We start from the raw sequence: 12,221 nt of genomic DNA, 5'->3' as shown, positions 1-12,221 counted from the left end.
ACATGGAAACAACATTGATTCAACCAGTGTGTGCCTAGTGGGAAAGCATTTTATGTCTTCTATAGAGTAGACTATATGAGAGAGAACTAGCGAGAGAGAGAGAATAGAGAACAGGGACTCGGGTGAAACGTGGTCAAATCTGATACATTTCATCCCTGCAGTCTCTGGGCTCCTCATTAGACCAGTCTCTCTGGCCACTGCGGCCAAGATAGCATCAGCAGCCATTTTGTTTGGTCTAATCAGCCCTTTTAAGACATCCCCTGTGCCCTGTTCACTGTGCCCTCGCTCTTATGACCTTCCAGCTACAGTCATGTCCCTGGCACATAGCCTGGAGCGGATCAGACGACACACAAGCCAGGTGACCTCTGCGGTGTGGCTGTGAATGTGACCGTGACGGTTGGTTGTTCATCAGAGATGGACAGCGCTGTGCTGCTCTACCTTGCTCTGCTATAGAGTAGGGAAATACCGTAAGAGTTAAATGTGATGAATGACAAACTGTGCAAATGACAGACACAACACTCCATAGAAATATATGGAGCTTTATTAAAATCAAAAGTACACATTGCATCCTTCATCAGAGCTGTGCAAACACACACTCACTCCATTTGGATTGGGTTTATGGTGAAGTTCTTGTCTGAACTTCACTTCTTCACACACCCACCACACACACTCTGTCCTTGCCCGCTCCCTCTCCGCAGACACGATGTGAGTTTACCGTCAGTCACTTAATTTTTAATGCCCGTCGCGTCCCCCTGTCTGCCCCTCTTTCATTATCTCTCTCTCACACTCTCGTTGGCATTGTTGCTGCAGAGTGGATGTATTACAGACATTAATCTCCGCGTCTGAGTGGCTGTGGTCATGTCTCTGACCCACCCTGTTCGCTTCTCTCAGCAGGATGTTGTTCTTGCTGAGTCACTGCAGCTGGAGAGCTGGCAGACCCCACATGACAACCACCACCACAGACACCCCCAAACCCTTACCCCCTGAAACATTATATTGCAAAACCAAATACTCAAACCCGGTAGAGTATACATTCACATCCCAAATACTCGGTTAAAAGCAATAATAAGCAACTATGAACTTTTATATTGAATGGAGTGGGAGTATAAGTGAGGTAACCACGGGGGGCCAGTATGAAAAATAAAAATAAAATAACGTATGCACTAACTGTAAGTCGCTCTGGAAAGAGTGTCTGCTAAAGTGACTAAAAAATGTTTCAAAAAGAAAGTGAAGGGTTTCAGTCATTGAAGTATGCATTGCACAGAACCTTACCTGCTTTTTGCATTTCAGTCCTCCAGTGCTTCAGGTCAGCAGTTGTCCTGACCTCAGGTTAAGCAGCACTCCTTCATCTCCCTCTCCACAATCCCAAACTCCATTTTCAGGGTTAATTCAGTTATTCTTTGCAGTGAGCTGAAGGGTTGGAGTCACTCAGGGCCTTTTTTTATATTCCTTCTCTCAAAACCAGTCCTAGTATTAATTGTAATGTTGTGTGGGACTAAATGGGCTCCTATTTATCTTTGTGGATGGCATATAAGTAGATCATGGTTGTGTAGAAGAGAGACCAGAGATCCCTGTTAGTACAGCACCATATTGCTAGTAGTGCTGGAGGTCTGTTAGTTCTGCCACAATGCATATCCATATTCATTAACTGGAGCGATTCACTACTCTACAGACCAAACGCTGCTGGCTACGATTTCCCCTTCCCCCTCGTTTGTATGTTTGTTTGTATTACTGAGAGAGTTGAAATAATACAAAATGCAGAAATTAAGAAAGCTAGGACCCCCTTTGTGAATGCTCTGGGGAGAGTTGAGATGCTGTTCCCACGCATGCAGACCAGGATGTCTGTGAGTGTATATGTTTGTTTGGTGGTGTGTCTGGAACACAGGGTGTGCTCTTTCAGTGCAGCTGCAGTTTGTCTTGACAGTGTACCTGTGATCAGAGGAGGGTTCAGGGGAAACATCTCACCTCATTGACGTTGACACCAAGAGAGAGAAAAGGTTTGTGTGTGTGTGTGTTAGAATTCTGACAGTCCATTGAACCGTTGTCTGTCGGACAGAAGGAACCCCACTCATCCTGCCTTCATGGTCCCCCACTGTTTCCACCCTCCACCTCTGCAAAATGAGTTTATCAGAAGGCTGTTGCCATGGAGACCTGTCCCCTACTGGTGGTAACCATAGAAACCTCATTTTCTGGAGAGAGAGAGAGAGAGAGAGAGAGAGAGAGACAGAGAGAGAGAGAGAGAGAGAGAGAGAGAGAGAGAGAGAGAGAGAGAGAAGGGAGAGGGAGAGAGAGGGTTGTTTTGGCAGGCAGAATTAACATGTGAACCATTGAACTCTCTTTCACCGCCAGCTCCCTCCCCTCTCCAAGATGCAGAATGGAAGAGGGAGTGAGAGAGACAGAGAGAGAGACAGAGAGATAAAATGAGAGAGGAGGGTAAGAGATGAGCAACAAACATCATCATCTGCAGCTCAAACACTCAGATGAGAGGCAGCAGCAAAAAGAGGCGTGAAAAGACACAGGAGCTCTCAGATCTTTCAAAGCTTCCTGCTAGATAAACAGACATTAATCACTCAGCTATCAATGCGCTGGAGGAAGACTCAAGTGCTCCAAACTCCATAATTAACACTGTGGAAATCAGAGAACCCAGTCAATGGATCACAGTCTAATTGGAATATTCTTAGAATTCTAAATTAGCCCTTTAGATAGTTAGTCCATGGTCTAGACCAAAAGTTGGTCCACTTTGGGGTGGCAAAGGTTTGATGGTATTAAATTGTTCCCCACAAGCCCCTGATAAAATGTACTGTATACAGTGCATTCGGAAAGTGTTCAGACCCTTTGACCTTTACCACATTTTGTTACGTTACAGCCTTATTCTGAAATTGATTAAATTAATGTTTTTCCTCATCAATCTACACACAATATCCCATATTGATAAAAATATAAAATAAAACAGAACAACCTTATTTACATAAGTATTCAGACCCTTTGCTAGGAGACTCGAAATTAAACTCAGGTGCATCCTGTTTCCATTGATCATCCTTGAGGTGTTTCTACAACTTGATTGGAGTCCACCTGTGGTAAATTAAATTGATTGGACATGATTTGGAAAGGCACACACCTGTCTATATATGGTCCCACAGTTAACAGTGCATGTCAGAGCAAAAACCAAGCCATGAGGTCGAAGGAATTGTCCAAAGAGCTCAGAGACAGGATTGTGTCGATGCACAGATCTGGGGAAGGGTACCAAAACATGTCAACAGCATTGAAGGTCCCCAAGAATACAGTGGCCTCCATCACTCTTCGATGGAAGAAGTTTGGAACCACCAAGATTGTTCTAGGAGCTGGCCTGCCCGGCAAAACTGAGCAATCGGGGGAGAAGGGCCTTGTTCAGGGAGGAGACCAAGAACCCAATAGGCACTCTGACAGAGCTCCAGAGTTCCTCTGTGGAGATGGGAGAACCTTCCAGAAGGACAACAATCTCTGCAGCACTCCGCCAATCAGGCCTTTATGTTAGAGTGGCCAGACGGAAGCCACTCCTCAGTAAAAGGCACATGACAGCCCGCTTGGAGTTTGCCAAAAGGCACCTAAATGACTCTCAGACCATGAGAAACAAGATTCTCTGGTCTGATGAAACCAAGATTGAAGTCTTTGGCCTGAATGCCATGTGTCACGTCTGGAGGAAGCCTGGCAGCATCCCTACGGGGAAGCATGGTGGTGGCAGCATCATGCTGTGGGGATGTTTTTCAGAGGCAGGGACTGGGAGACTAGTCAGGATTGAGGGAAAGATGAACGGAGCGAAGTACAGAGAGATCCTTGATTAAAAAATGCTCCTGAGCGCTCAGGACCTCAGACTGGGGCGAAGGTTCACATTCCAACAGAACAACGACCCTAAGCACACAGCCAAGACAACGCAGGATTGGCTTCGGGACAAGTCTCTGAATGTCCTTGAGTGGTCCAGCCAAAGCCCAGACTTGAACCTGATCTAACATCTCTGGAGAGACCTAAAAATTGCTGTGCAGCGACGCTCCCCATCCAACCTGACAGAGCTTGAGAGGATATGCAGAGAAGAATGGGAGAAAGTCCCCAAATACAGGTGTTTCAAGCTTGTAGCGTCATAACCAAGAAGGCTCGAGGCTGTAATCGCTGCCAAAGGTGCTTCAACAAAGTACTGAGTAAAGGGTCTGAATACTGATGTAAATGTGGTATTTCAGCTTTTTATTTTAAATAAATTTGCAGAAATTTCTAAAAACCTGTGTTTGCTTTGTCATTATGGGGTATGGTGTGTAGATTGATGAGGGAAAAAACAATTGAATCCATATTGGAATAAATGTATTTGATCCCCTGCTGATTTTGTACATTTGCCCACTGACAAAGACATGATCAGTCTATAATTTTAATGGTAGGTTTATTTGAACAGTGAGAGACAGAATAACAACAAAATAATCCAGAAAAACGCATTTCAAAAATGTTAAAAATGCCTTCGACACCGTGAACCATCAGATCCTACTCTCCACCCTCTCAGGGCTGGGTGTCTCAGGCTCCTGACACTCTTGGATTGCATACTACCTGGCAGGCCGCTCCTACCAGGTGACGTGGAGAGGATATGTATCTGCACCACATACTCTCACTACTGGTGTCCCCCAGGGCTCGGTTCTATGCCCTCTCCTCTTCTCTCTATACACCAAGTTACTTGGCTCCATCATATCCTCACATGGTCTCTCCTATCATTGCTTTGCGGATGACACTCAACTACTTTTCTCCTTCCCCCTTCTGACATCCAGGTGGGACAGAGCTGCTCTTCCTCCCGGGGAAGGCCTGCCCACTCCAAGACCTCTCCATTTCGGTTGACAACTCCATGGTGTCCCCTTCCCAGAGTGCAAATAACCTTGGTGTGACCCTGGACAACACCTTGTTGTTCTCTGCAAACATCAAAACAGTGACTCGCTCCTGCAGGTTCATGCTCTACAACATCTGTAGAGTATGACCCTACCTCCCACAGGAAGAGGTGCAGGTCCTAATCCAGGCACTTGTCATCTCCCGTCTGGACTACTGCAACTCAATGTTGGCTGGGCTCGCGCTTGTGCCATCAAACCCCTGTAACTTATGCAGAATGCTGCAGCCCACCTGGTGTTCAACCTTCCCAAGTTCTCCCATGTCACCCCGCTCTTTCGCACACTCCACTGGCTTCCAGTCTAAGCTCGCATCCACTACAAGACCATAGTGCTTGCCTACGGAGCAGCAAGAGGAACTGCCCCTCCCTACCTTTAGGCTATGCTGAAACCCTACACACCAACCCGAGTACTCTGTTCAGCCACCTCTGGTCTCTTGGCCCTCCCACCCCTACGGGTGGGCAACTCCTGCTCAGCTCAGCCCAATCCAAGCTCTTCTCTTTCCTGGCACCCCAATGGTGGAAACAGCTTCCCCCTGAAGCTAGGACAGCAGAGTCCCTGCCCATCTTCCGAAAACGTCTGAAACCCTACTTCTCCAAATAGTATCTTAAATAATCCTGCATCCCCACCTCAAGCCAATATATATATATATATATATATATATACAGTGAGGGAAAAGGGTATTTGATCCCCTGCTGATTTTTTACGTTTGCACACTGACAAAGACATGATCAGTCTATAATTTTAATGGTAGGTTTATTTGAACAGTGAGAGACAGAATAACAACCAAAAATCCAGAAAAAACACATGTCAAAAATGTTATAAATTGATTTGCATTTTAATGAGGGAAATAAGTATTTGACCCCTCTGCAAAACATGACTTAGTACTTGGTGGCAAAACCCTTGTTGGCAATCACAAAGGTCAGACGTTTCTTGTAGTTGGCCACCAGGTTTGCACACATCTCAGGAGGGATTTTGTCCCACTCCTCTTTGCAGATCTTCTCCAAGTCATTAAGGTTTCGAGGCTGACGTTTGGCAATTCAAACCTTCAGCTCCCTCCAAACATTTTCTATGTGATTAAGGTCTGGAGACTGGCTAGGCCACTCCAGGACCATAATGTGCTTCTTCTTGAGCCACTCCTTTGTTGCCTTGGCTGTGTGTTTTGGGTCATTGTCATGCTGGAATACCCATCCACGACCCATTTTCAATGCCCTGGCTGAGGGAAGGAGGTTCTCACCCAAGATTTGACGGTACATGGCCCCGTCCATCGTCCCTTTGATGCGGTGAAGTTGTCCTGTCCTCTTAGCAGAAAAACACCCCCAAAGCATAATGTTTCCACCTCCATGTTTGACGGTGGGGATGGTGTTTTTTTTTTTTTTTTAGTCATTTAGCAGACGCTCTTATCCAGAGCGACTTACATGAGCAATTAGGGTTAAGTGCCTTGCTCAAGGGCACATCGACAGATTTTTCATCTAGTCGGCTCGGGGATTAGAACCAGCGACCTTTCGGTTACTGGCACAACGCTCTTAACCACTAAGCCACCTGCCGCCCACCTGCCGCCGTGTTCTTGGGGTCATAGGCAGCATTCCTCCTCCTCCAAACACGGTGAGTTGAGTTGATGCCAAAGAGCTCCATTTTGGTCTCATCTGACCACAACACTTTCACTCAGTTCTCCTCTGAATCATTCAGATGTTCATTGGCAAACTTCAGACGGCCCTGTATATGTGCTTTCTTGAGCAGGGGGACCTTGCGGGCACTGCAGGATTTCTGTCCTTCACGGCGTAGTGTGTTACCAGTTGTTTTCTTGGTGACTATGGTCCCAGCTGCCTTGAGATCATTGACAAGATCCTCCCGTGTAGTTCTGGGCTGATTCCTCACCGTTCTCATGATCATTGCAACTCCACGAGGTAAGATCTTGCATGGAGCCCCAGGCCGAGGGAGATTGATAGTGCTTTTGTGTTTCTTCCATTTGCGAATAATCGCACCAACTGTTGTCACATTCTCACCAAGCTCCTTGGCGATGGTCTTGTAGCCCATTCCAGCCTTGTGTAGGTCTACAATCTTGTCCCTGACATCCTTGGAGAGCTCTTTGGTCTTGGCCATGGTGGAGAGTTTGGAATCTGATTGATTGATTGCTTCTGTGGACAAGTGTCTTTTATACAGGTTACAAGCTGAGATTAGGAGCACTCCCTTTAAGAGTGTGCTCCTAATCTCAGCTCGTTACCTGTATAAAAGACACCTGGGAGCCAGAAATCTTTCTGTTTGAGAGTCAAATACTTATTTCCCTCATTAAAATGCTAATCAATTCATAAAAGAATTATACATTTCTGGATTTTGTTGTTGTTATTCTGTCTCTCACTGTTCAAATAAACCTACCATTAAAATTATAGACTGATCATTTCTTTGTCAGTGGGCAAACGTACAAAATCAGCAGGGGATCAAATACTTTTTTCCCTCACTGTATATATATACAGTGGGGAGAACAAGTATTTGATACACTGCCGATTTTACAGGTTTTCCTACTTACAAAGCATGTAGAGGTCTGTAATTTTTATCATAGGTACATTTCAACTGTGAGAGACGGAATCTAAAACAGAAATCCAGAAATTCACATTGTATGATTTTAAGTAATTAATTTGCATTTTATTGCATGACGTAAGTATTTGATACATCAGAAAAGCAGAACTTAATATTTGGTACAGAAACCTTTGTTTGCAATTACAGAGATCATACGTTTCCTGTAGGTCTTGACCAGGTTTGCACACACTGCAGCAGGGATTTTGGCCCACTCCTCCATACAGACCTTCTCCAGATCCTTCAGGTTTCGGGGCTGTCGCTGGGCAATACGGACTTTCAGCTCCCTCCAAAGATTTTCTATTGGGTTCAGGTCTGGAGACTGGCTAGGCCACTCCAGGACCTTGAGATGCTTCTTACGGAGCCACTCCTTAGTTGCCCTGGCTGTGTGTTTCGGGTCGTTGTCATGCTGGAATTCCCAGCCACGACCCATCTTCTCGCGATACATGGCCCCATCCATCCTCCCCTCAATACGGTGCAGTCGTCCTGTCCCCTTGGCAGAAAAGCATCCCCAAAGAATGATGTTTCCACCTCCATGCTTCACGGTTGGGATGGTGTTCTTGGGGTTGTACTCATCCTTCTTCTTCCTCCAAACACGGCGAGTGGAGTTTAGACCAAAAAGCTATATTTTTGTCTCATCAGACCACATGACCTTCTCCCATTCCTCCTCTGGATCATCCAGATGGTCATTGGCAAACTTCAGACAGGCCTGGACATGCGCTGGCTTGAGCAGAGGGACCTTGCGTGCGCTGCAGGATTTTAATCCATGACAGCGTAGTGTGTTACTAATGGTTTTCTTTGAGACTGTGGTCCCAGCTCTCTTCAGGTCATTGACCAGGTCCTGCCGTGTAGTTCTGTGCTGATCCCTCACCTTCCTCATGATCATTGATGCCCCACGAGGTGAGATCTTGCATGGAGCCCCAGACCGAGGGTGATTGACTGTCATCTTGAACTTCTTCCATTTTCTAATAATTGCGCCAACAGTTGTTGCCTTCTCACCAAGCTGCTTGCCTATTGTCCTGTAGCCCATCCCAGCCTTGTGCAGGTCTACAATTGTATCCCTGATGTCCTTACACAGCTCTCTGGTCTTGGCCATTGTGGAGAGGTTGGAGTCTGTTTGATTGAGTGTGTGGACAGGTATCTTTTATACAGGTAATGAGTTCAAACAGGTGCAGTTAATACAGGTAATGAGTGGAGAACAGGAGGGCTTCTTAAAGAAAAACTAACAGGTCTGTGAGAGCCGGAATTCTTACTGGTTGGTAGGTGATCAAATACTTATGTCATGCAATAAAATGCAAATTAATTACTTAAAAATCATACAATGTGATTTTCTGGATTTTTGTTTTAGATTCCGTCTCTCACAGTTAAAGTGTACATATGATAAAAATTACAGACCTCTACATGCTTTGTAAGTAGGAAAACCTGCAAAATCGGCAGTGTATGAAATACTTGTTCTCCCCACTGTATATATATATTGTGAACTAATACTCACCCTTGACTTTTACCCCCCTTACTAGCTCTGACTTTGCTGATAGCTACTTTATCGAGGAATATTGTACTTACTATGCCTGTGATATGTGGTTGTCCCACCTAGCTATCTTAAGATGAATGCACTAACTGTAACTCACTTTGGATAAGAGCGTCTGCTAAATGCCAAAAATGTAAATTTAAAATATACAATTATGCAATTGGGGATTAGAAAAAAATCCAGCCTTTTAGCAATTGGATCATTGCTGATGCCCTCGACAACCCTCAGCAGCCACTAACCAATACATTTTTCAGTAGGCCCTATACAACAATATACAATTTGTCCATTAATAGTGTAACGAGACACCGTCTATAAAGGCTGTAAACCTAAGGCTTTAATCCTTCACCAGCTATGTAAGTTGATGCCCTCATCATCTTTCGGTTTGTAAGAATGTTATGCGGTGTATATGACAGGATTCAAGATAGAGATTTTATATTTAACAATATGGCATAATATTGTATATCATTATAATCACTACAAACCAGTGAAAGATTCCTTAAGGAATATTATAGATCCATTTTTTATTGTAAAAAAAAATAATATATAGAAATTAGGGATACTAATGCTGACAAAAAACAGTTATATAAATAGTGTTTTTGGCAAAATATTTGAATAATTGTGTATTTGGTTGTGTTATCGGCATAACTATAATACTTTTTTGTTATCATTAAGCATATTCTACCAATATGGTCTGACATATTGTGGTGATGGCAGACCAATACATTAAAAACTAATGAAGCTTGTTGGTGGCCATATTGGAAAATGTGTACCTTGTGGTTCATTCAGCAATGGCTACTAGGCATCATTCTTTAGACTTCCTAGATATATGTGAAGTTTGGTGCACTCATTATGAAGGCATTTTGCTAAAATTGATTACCTGTACCTATTTGCTGGACGCAATGCATTCCAATGGGATTTCATATAGGGGGCAATGTACGGCGCAGGTTTCACGTCACATTTCTTGATATTAACGCAATTTATAGAATCATATTGCATATCATTTTAATCAGACATCAGTGTATGCTTCTATAACATTTTATAAGTGTTTTTAATGTAATATATTTGAAACGGCTACAAAACTTTTTGGGCATATTTTACCAATATTCTGATAATATTTAGCTAAATACATACAGTGCATTCGAAAAGTATTCAGACCCCTTGACTTTTTCCACATTGTTACGTTACAGCCTTATTCTAAAATTGATTCAATTAATTTTTTTTACCCCTCATCAATCATCACACAATACCCCATAATGACAAAGCAAAAACAGGTTGTAATTGTTTTGCAAATTTATATTTAAAAAAAATAAAATACACAACATTTACATAAGTATTCAGACCCTTTACTCAGTACTTTGTTGAAGCACCTTTGGCAGCAATTTTAGCCTCAAGTCTTCTTGGGTTTGACGCTACAAGCTTGGCACACCTGTATTTGGGAAGTTTCTCCCATTCTTCTCTGCAGATCCTGTCAAGCTCTGTCAGGTTGCCAGCTATTTTCAGAGATGTTAGATCGGGTTCAAGTCTGGGCTCTGGCTGGGCCACTCAAGGACATTCAGAGACTTGTCCCGAAGCCACTCCTTCATTGTCTTGGCTGTGTGCTTGGGGTATTTTTCCTGTTGGAAGGTGAACCTTCGCCCCAGTCTGAGGTCCTGAGCGCTTTGGAGCAGGTTTTCATCAAGGATCTCTCTGTACTTTGCTCCGTTCATCTTTCCCTCAATCCTGACTAGTCTCCCAGTCCCTGCCGCTGAAACACAACCCCACAGCATGATGCTGCCACCACCATGCTTCACCATAGGGATGGTGCCAGGTTTCCTCCAGACGTGACGCTTGGCATTCAGGCCAAAGATTTCAATCTTGGTTTCATCAGACCAGAGAATCTTGTTTCTCATGGTCTGAGAGTCCTTTAGGTGCCCTTTGGCAAACTCCAAGCGGGCTGTCATGTGCCTTTTATTGAGGAGTGGCTTCTGTCTGTCCACTCTACCATAAAGGCCTGATTGGTGGAGTGCTGGAGAGATGGTTGTCCTTCTGGAAGGTTCTCCCATCTCCATAGAGGAACTCTGGAACTCTGTCAGAGTTACCATCGGGTTTTTGGTCACCTCCCTGACTTCTCCCCCGATTGCTCAGTTTGGCCGGGCGGCCAGCTCTAGGAAGAGTCTTGGTGGTTCCAAACTTCTTCCATTGAAGAATGATGGAGGCCACTGTGTTGTCCTGTCTCTGAGCTCTCCGGACAATTACTTCGACCTCGTGGTTTGGTGTTTGCTCTGACATGCATTGTCAACTGTGGGACCTTATATAGAAAGGTGTGTGCCTTTCCAAATTATGTCCAATCAATTTAATTTACCACAGGTGGACTCAAATCAAGTTGTAGAAACATCTCAAGGATGATCAATGGAAACAGGATGCACCTGAGCTCAATTTCGAGTCTCATAGCAAAGGGACTGATTACTTATGTAAATAAGGTATTTCTGCTTTGAATGTTTTATCAATTTGCAAACATTTCTAAAAACCTGTTTTTGCTTTGTCATTATGGGGTATTGTTTGTAGATTGATGAGGAAAAACATGTATTTAATCAATTTTAGAATAAGGCTGTAAGGTAACAAAATGTGGAAAAAGTAAAGGGGTCTGAATACTTTCCGAATGCACTGTATGACATACTTGGGCCATCATGTTGTGTTGTCCTCATTGTACATTTTAAGCCATCATTGGTCTTATAACACCAACTATTTATTCAGTTATGGCCATTAAAACATAAATTAAGTTTCTCCCCATTGAAATAAATGGCGGCCATCTTGAAAAGTCTGCTGGGTCTGGTTATAGACAAAATGGGTCTCCTTGTTCTGTGTGAAATTATAATACATTCACAGTGCTCCTCTAAGGACCTGATACAGATGTATATCATTATGGTAATATAGTAGGACAGCAGTATTTTTTAATGTTATTCTTGTGATTAAACTTAGACTTTTCCATTGTGCTCTACAAACCATTTACCAAATCCCAGGTGTCTTTTTGATGGACCGTTGTTGAGACCTCCTGATGCGTTATGGTGTTTCACTGTATACACTGTGCTCTATGGTCAAATGATTTGACCTCTTCGTATTTAGTCAATAAACAATTAATTCAAGTATAATTGATTGAAGGTTTGATATAAAAGCAGGTGGTCTTCAGGACAAACTGTGACCGTGGCTGTCACAGAGAAAGGAGAGAAGAGAGATCATTAGGAGGAGCCAGG

Source organism: Coregonus lavaretus (assembly GCF_964263955.1).
Source record: "Coregonus lavaretus genome assembly, contig: HAP1_SCAFFOLD_4324, whole genome shotgun sequence".
Taxonomy (NCBI): domain Eukaryota; kingdom Metazoa; phylum Chordata; class Actinopteri; order Salmoniformes; family Salmonidae; genus Coregonus; species Coregonus lavaretus.
Note: the sequence above shows the minus strand (reverse complement) of the source record.